We start from the raw sequence: 8,483 nt of genomic DNA, 5'->3' as shown, positions 1-8,483 counted from the left end.
TTTCCTTTTGATTTCTTTATACCCAAAATAGGAGTGTTGCATGGACTGTTACAGGGAACTAATAGTCCCTGCTCCTTTAAATTTTTGATGATGGGTTTTAACCCTTCCTTAATCTGAGGTTTCAGTGGATACTGCTTCTTATGTGGAAATAAGTGTGGGTCTTTGAGCTTGACCACTACAGGAATAGCATTTTGTGCTCGACCCACAGATTTTCCATCAGCCCATACTCTAGGATTTACATTTTGTTCAGCTAAAGGGAAAGGGATGGCTCCATATTTATGAAAACAGAGGCATGGACCTTGTTCAGTATATTCCTCCCCAAAAAGGGTGAGGGAGACTCTGGCACAATCAGAAACTCGTGTGAAAATAGCACAGAATCTCAGTTACAACATAAAGAATAACTGAAATAAAACCCTTTGGCTCATCCAGACAGTCCCAATACAGAAGCGGATCAGGAAGGAAGTGGGCCAGGGGCTTCAGTACACATGGAGTAAGTTGCCCAGTATCTAAAAGGAAATTGACGGATTGGCCCCCCCACAGTTATTAATACTCCGGTTCCTCGGGTGTAATTAGGACAGGAATTTGTGTGGGAACCCCCCGGGCACCTTCAGTCCTGATTGTCTTGAGAGTCTGACCCCAGGTGTCATTATGACAACACAGTATTTTAAGAGAAAGCTCCTTTTAAGTTTGTATAGAGAAGGAAAAAAATATCGCTAGTTTGTTTCCTCCTGCTGCTTAAAAGAGATAAAAATGTCTGACACTTGCAGCCTATTTCCTCCATTTGGAGACCCTGGCCATCCTGCCTGTTACCCTCTGAACATCGTGTAATAAAATAGACATATTTTCAACTGTGGTTTTACCAAAGACATGAATTGTGTGTATGAGTTTATGTGTGCACACACAAATGGATGTTTCTGGTCTCAGCTCTTTACCAGAGAATAATGGAGGTATGACATTAGATCTTGTGAAATTAAAGGCATTTCTTTGAGAAATGGGAAAATAAAAGAACATTTAACACGATAAAACCAACAAAATAAAATGCTTCATTCTTTCAAAAAAAGAAAAAAAACACCTAGTTTAACTAGTCAGTCTAATGGTCTGTTTCCTCCATTTTCTATGATCAGTGAAAAAAAGTGAGCTGTGTGGTGATATGAAGATGTTTCCGTCAGGTCCCTTTGTGACTTTTCTGTGCAAATGAGGAAGGATGGGCTGGATTGACCTGGAACCTTCCAACAGAGCCTCTCTCTTCATAATGAAAAAGATTGCTCAGATCCTATTTCTAAGCTGACCCCTTACAGTGTTTGTTGTACCAGTGGATGTATGTTTGCAATTCTGTATTTTTAAAATATTTTACTGCAGTCGTATAATAAAGAATTACCTGCTTGGTATCAGTTTGACTCAATCTTGAAAGAAAAGTTTCCTTTTCTCAGGTACATGACAGATGTTCCTGATGTTAAATGGGATGGGCATTAAGGACAAACTTGGCCCACTTGCCCTTCAGCCTCCCATTTCATTATTTAGTCACACCCGGTTCTCTTCACTCAGCTCAGACCTTCTCATAAACGGCCTCTCTCTGGGCCTGAGGGAGCCCACTTGTAATATGGAGATGAGAGACTAGACTGGAATCTTTGAGCGTGAGCAACACTGACCCCTGAAATGATTAGCCAAATTGGCTGTGTGTCTGTGTGTGGCAGTTCTGGTTTGGAGGGAGTTTCTGGTGGTAATGAGAATTGTAAATAGATCCCAGTCCTCCCTGAATGAAAAACAAAAAGGAAAACTAGGATGGAGGCAGGATCACAGGCTCAGAATTAGATGACTTCTATGAATAAGGCTAAATCTGAAGGGAGATTTTTTTTACATCCTGATGTTCAGACCTCCACTGGCTTTCATTTGTTCTTGGGTCAAAAGCTTGACTCCTCACTGTTTCTCCGCAGCCCTCTGTCAAGCTCAGGGCCCTGTCAGTGTCTCCAGCCTCATCCTGGGAGCTGACCCTTTGCTCATGGTTCAGCCTGTCCTGGTCTCATTTACCTTTTCTCTTTTTCCAAATACCAAAACCATTTCTGTCTGACATTGTAGTTCCTTTTCTCACCTTCAGGTCACTGTGCTTCAGGCCCTTTGTCACCCTTCAAGTCTAGGCTCAGGGAGGTCTCCCCATCCCCTCCTAACAGTCTCTCTCATGTTACCCAGGTTTATTGCCTGTGTATCAGTTGCCATCAGCAGAAATTAATGCCTTTCTTCATGGGTTATTTTGAGTCCTTCCTGGTTCCCCTCTTTTTAGGGCTCATAGTGTTCCTCTTCTTCCCAGCATGGCTGCAGTACCTGATAACTGGAAATGTCTGTAGATGACAGGACTATGGGTTGGGCTGAATAATCCTCAGGGAAAACCAAGAGAACAGGGCAGGTGATGAAGATGTTTCCCATGTTCTGGACATTTCAGCTGTAATTGATTTTTACCCCATGTGACTATTTAATTACTCAAAAGATGATCCAAGAAATATAGGAAGTCCTGAAAAGCCCTACAGGACTGGTGTCCTCAAGCAGTGGGCTAATATGTCCACATGTTTAGTCTGCTGTGTTTAGTCCTCTTCAGCCCCCAGATCTAAGCTCTGTCCATCCAGGGACCAGTCACCATCGTGGATAGCAGCTTTGCCATCAAGGAGTTCATGTGCTCAGTGTCAGCGATTGTGATTTCAGTGCACTGAGGATGAGCAGAAATCCAAAACCTAATGGGGCAGGAAGACGTTGCCCCCACCCCCCGCACCCCCACCCCAAGAGCTAGAATATCTTCCAAGTAGGTGTGGGTGGAGAAAACAGGAGATAGTGAGACCTGGAGACCCTTGCTTTGAGACTTCCTTATCTCAAGTGCCTTTGTACGTGGACTCCATAATATCCCCAGGTGGTGGCAGACTTTCGCAGGAGGGCCAGTCTCTTGATTTTCATACTGCATGTGCAGTGTCCTTTGGGTGGTAGCTCGTGGGCACTCCTCTTGTGATCCCCTTTGCCAAGAAACCCCTGTGCGCTTTAGTCCTGCTTAGTCCAGTCATCAGGGAGGAGTGGTAGACAGATGGGGAAAGCGGGGGGAGCCTGGAGGGTTATGGCAGTACTTGGGGGCATCAAGGTGAGCCCAGTGAATGGAGCGTGCACCCATCCCAAGTGTAGTTGCAGGGACAAGGGGTGTGTGGATCTTTTGGAAGAGAATGTCTCCGTTCAGGCTGGAGAATCTGGAAGCGGGTTTGTTGGAGAGCCCTCGTGGAGTGGTTTGAGGTTCTGCCTGAGCTCCTGTTCCCCGGGACAGAAGTGCTGCGGCTGACATGTGCCTGCACAGGTTTGATTTGACAGCTCGTGACCACACGTGAGCAGCAATGAAGGACGTGGAATTCAGCCAAGAGAAGTGTTTTCCACTGTTAGAACTGTGGCCTGGGCTGAGCCAGCAGGTACCTGTGGGTGCAGGAGGATGGGAGCCTTGGGCTTGAGGGTCTGGTTCTAGCAGGTGCCCCCAGCATCCACTCCACTCCCTGGCTTTTGTTGGCTCTTTTAGCAGGCAGGCACCGTAGAATAACAAGGAAAATCTCAGGTCATTTTTTGCATCAACTTTGGTATCATTGTGTACTTGGAGTTGCCAGTGCAGAAAGGTTCATGTGCATTTGAGAAGATACAAAGAGACTCTGGAGTATTTCCTTGGAAGATGCTGAGGTCTCACTGGTCCATGTGCATCATTGGAATTATCCCTCTTTTTCAGTCTTTGGAGATTTCAATGTTTGACCTGGATCGCTCTTTGTAAATGGAAATATAGTGTCTTGTGTCTGTGGATCCTTGAGTGTCCTCTTTTGTATTTTGCCTCATGCATGAGCTATCAGGGCTTGGAATGCTTTGTGTTTGTATAAGAGGGTTAGAGGCTCATTATGGGCTCTGTGGACACTCTGTTGGACACCATTAAAGTTTGTAAGTTCGTGTGAGCCCTGCTGGGAAAATAGAAGCACTAAGGTTAAGATCACAGAATGCTTGTTATAAGGTGGTCCTGCTGGGTAGGGATCTCTGGGCCCAACCCGAGAAGAGTCATAAAGTCCTGTGACATAGGGGAGGATGGCTCTGAAAAATCAGAGGGCAATGATGCCACAGTGATCTGCAGCCTGGAGGCTTGTCCTCTAGAAGATGCAGCTGCAACTCTCTTGCTGCCAGGCTGGGTTCTGTGTTATCCACTCCTGTCCCTCCCAAAATAAGCACACACACAGGCACAGTACAGAAAACATGGAATCTTAACTGCACTGTTGGTGGTAATGTAAATGGTACTGCTGTGTTGGAAAATGAAATGGAAGTTCCTTAACAAATTAACATAGAACAGGCCTGCAGTCTCTCAAACCCATTTCTGACAGATATCCAAAGGAAAAGCGATCAGTTTTTCAGAGATATGTCCACAGTCCCATGAGTGTGACTGGATTTGCAGTAGCCAAGGTATAGACACAGCCCAGATGTCTCTTGACAAAAGAGTAGGTAACAAAAGTGTGGTATAGAAATATTTATTATATACTGTATATTCATGAACTATTTTTTCTCTGTATATAAATATAAAATCAAGAGTCCTGCATTTATGCCAGAACGAATGAACCTAGAGAACATTATGCCAAGTTAAATAAGCCTGACAAAGGAGGACAGATACTGTATGTGGAAACTAGAATTATCAAACTCACAGAGCCATCGAGTAGTAAGGCTGTTACTAGGAGCTGGGTGGAAAGGGAAATGGGGGACTGGTAGGCAAAGAGTAGAGATTTTCTGTTGCAAAATAAGTAGGTTCTGGGGATCTGCCTCTAGTGTTTCTGTATACTTGAAACTCGCCCAGAAAGAAATAATACAGTGTACTCATAGGTGGAAGTGTAACTTACTCAACTATAATAATTATTCAGTGTATGAATCTATCACATGATCACTTTGTACACAGTACGTTTATACCATTTTTGTTAGTTACACCTTGGTATGGCTGGGGTGCTTTTCTCCTCTGAATGGTGCTCTGTCCACGCTTTACGTTTCATTCATGAGGCATTTTGCATACCCATGTTTTGTACCCTCGTACCAGAGATTCCTCTTCAGGTAGTTTGTGTTAGTCCACAGCTCGAGAATGTTTAAGATGCCCCAGTTGATTCCAGTCCGGATCCCTCACTGAGCATCAGGACTCTGAGTCCTCCCAGTCCTGAGGGCTGAGATCTGGGCTGAGGAGGGGGTGCTCTGTTCTGGGTGGGGGTGGATCAGGGCCTGCTGTGTGACCTGAAGGAGACTGCCTGGTCAGCAGAGGTGCCTCCTGCTGCTGTGTACATAAGGCCTCACCAGGAGGGGAGTGTGATCCGAGGGAAAGTGTGGGAAAGTCATCTCTCTGTGGAAGTTGACCATCCTGAGTCCCTCCTGAAAGTGGCTACAGGGGACTGTCTGTTCCTCATGGTGAGGGCTTCTCTGTGTGTGGTTGGGGCTCAGGAAAGGGGTGTGTTGACTCTTAAGCATGAAACAGCATGTTTTCAACTTTCACGATAGGCCTCTGAAGACTCATGTTGCCTGAGGAAGCCCAGAAGTTAAGGAAGAGGAAAGAAAAGAAATGAGGCATGGCTCTTACTCAGGTAAGGTCATATTTAGTCTGTCCTTGCTGAAGTGCCCTTCTCTGGACTCACTAATCGTGTGTGACTCTGGAGTGTCCTGTGTGACTCCTGTACACGCACACTCACCTGGGGCCTTCCCTCAGGCCCTGTAGTCTCCACTTAGATCCCGTCTCCCCATAACCAGGTGACCTGGCCCTTGTGAGGAGGCTCCCCTGGGCACCGTCCTGGGCAGGGCTTCTCACCGACAGGTTGGAGATGGGGTCTCTGTGCTGTTGGGCAGTAGGGATTGCTTAGGGCCCATCTGGATGTGCTGTCTGCTCTCTGTCAACCAGGGTAAAGAAACTGCACCTGGAAATCAGGTGTTAGTATGCACAATAGCTGGTAAAATCTGGGATTCAGATCAGTTGAGACTGTCCTTTCCCTTTTGTGTATCTTGACATCCTTGTGAATATACTTACATAGACACAAAGAATTATTTCTGAGTACTGTGTTCTGTTCAGTTGGTTTCTTTGTCTATTTTTATACCAGTACCACATCACCTTGTTTACCTTGGAATAGGTGTTGAAATAGAAAGACCTCCATCTTCCTACTTCAAGAGTTTCCTGTTTGCTCTTTGAATAGTTCTGTGACTTTCACCATTTTTTATTCTGCTTCTACAAAGATTGTCATGGCAGTTTTGATAATGAGTTAATTGGTTGATTGACCCTTTGTGTGGTTATTAAAGAATCTTTTTTGATATAGCAAGTTTCTTTTGTATTTTTATGATTTTCGCTGATGAAACTTTGTCATGTGGGAAAGAGTATACATTTACTTCTTTTTCAATTTGGGGACCTTTGATTTCTTTTTCTCATCTAATTGCTCTAAGGGTTTCAGTGCTTTGTTGAACTGTAGTGCAGCGTGTGCGTCCTTGCCTTCTTCTTGACCTCAGAGGAAAAGCTTTCATTCTTTCCCCATTGCTGTGCTCTTTTCGTAATGGCATTTATTATGTTGATGTTGGTATAATTTATTGTTTGTAGTTTGTTAAGTGTTCCATCTGGAAAGATTGTCAAATTTTTGTTGAATGTTTTTTTTCTGCATCAAGATGATCCTGGTTTTTTATTTTTTTTCCTCCCCTTTAATCTGTTAATGTAGTGTGTCATATTAATTGATTTTTGTATGTTGACTTCTCCTTGCCTTACATGAATAAAATCCACTTGGTCATGGTGTCAGATCTTTTTATTTATTTATTTTAATTGAAGGATTATTGCTTTACAGAACTTGTTGTTTTCTGCCAAATACCAACATGAATCAGCCATAGGTATACATATGTCCCCTCCCTCCCATCTTCCTCCCTATCCCACCCCTGTAGGTTGTTAGAGAGCCCCTGTTTGAGTTCCCTGAGTCATTCAGCAAATTCGCATTGGCCCTCTACTTTACATATGGCAATGTAAGTTTCCATGTTACTCTCTCCATACATCTCAACCTCTCCTTCCTCCCCTCCCCCCTCTGTCTGTTCTCTGTGTCTGTTTCTCCAGATCTTTTTAATATGTGTTGAAGTGGGTTTGCAAGTATTTTAATTTTGTATCAGTATTCATCAGGGGTATTGGTTTCTAGTTTCCTTTCTTGTGTCTTTGGGAAATCAGCAAACTATTAGAATCATGCTTGCTCCGTAGAATTAGCAAGATTAATGGTAATTCTTTTGTAAATATTTGGTAGAATTTGGTCCTGTATTTTTCTTAGAGGTTTCTGACTACTTTTTAAATCTCTCTAGTTATAATGGGCTTCCCTGGTGGCTCAAATCATAAAAAATCTGCCTGCAGTGCAGAAGACCCAGGTTCTATCCCTGGTTCGGAAGATTCCCTGGAGAAGGGAATGGCTATCTAGTCCAGTCTTCTTGTCTGGAGGAATTCCATGGACAGAGGAGCCTTGTGGGCTGTCCATGAGGTCACAAAGAGTCAGACACGACTGAGTGGCTAACACTTTCACTTTCACTACTTCTCAATTTTTTTATTTCTTAATAAGTAAAATAGTTTGTATGTTTCTGAGAGTTTGCCATTATCTCCTATATACTGTCACTTATAGGCATTATTGGTCATAGTACTTCCTTATCTTTAGAAACTTTCTTTGACCTCAGTTGTAATCACTCCTGTTTTATATCTGTTTTTAGTTATTTGAATCTTTTTTCTCTTTTCCTTAGTCTAGGTAGGGGTTTTCCTTTACAGTTTTTTCAAAACAGCAACTCTTGGTTTGTTGATTTTTATATTTTTCTACTTTCTATTTTATCTCTGGTTTAATCTTATTTACATGTTTCCTTCTGCTAACCTTGAGTTTAGTTTGTTTTCTGTTTTCTGCTTCCTAGAGGTCTAAAAATAGATTTCAGATTTCAGATCTTTTCTCTTTTTTACTGTAAGCATTTAACAGTTCAGAGTTTCCTTTTAGTACAGTCTTCTCTCTGTGTTATAAATTTTGTAATGTTGTCTTTTCATTTTCATCCATGTAGTTAAAAATTTCCATGTGATTTTTTTTCTTAGACCCATTTGTGGTGTAAGAGTGAGTTGTTTAATGTCCACATGTAAGGAATTTTCTTTCTTGTGTTTATTTCGTTGTTGTTAGGGAAGATACTTTTATGGTATCAGTCTCTTAAAATGGTTAATTTGGGCCTAATATGTGGTCTCTCATAGAGAGTGTTTTATGAGTCCTTGAGATGCATGTGTTTTATGCTTTTGTTGGGTTGTGTGATCTGTACATGGCTGTTCAATGTTTGCTTCATTTTTTCTGAGATATTTAATGTTAGATGTATATATATTTTTACTTGTTACAGCTTTTTAGTAAATTGACCGTTTTATCATTATAAAATATTTGTCTCATTGCACTTTTTTTTTCTTCAGTTTATTTTGTCTAACAGTCTCCCCTGCTCTCTTT

The sequence above is a fragment of the Capra hircus genome, chromosome 18 (genome assembly GCF_001704415.2).
Source record: "Capra hircus breed San Clemente chromosome 18, ASM170441v1, whole genome shotgun sequence".
Taxonomy (NCBI): domain Eukaryota; kingdom Metazoa; phylum Chordata; class Mammalia; order Artiodactyla; family Bovidae; genus Capra; species Capra hircus.
The sequence above is the reverse complement of the archived record's forward strand: the minus strand, read 5'-3'. Positions refer to the sequence as shown.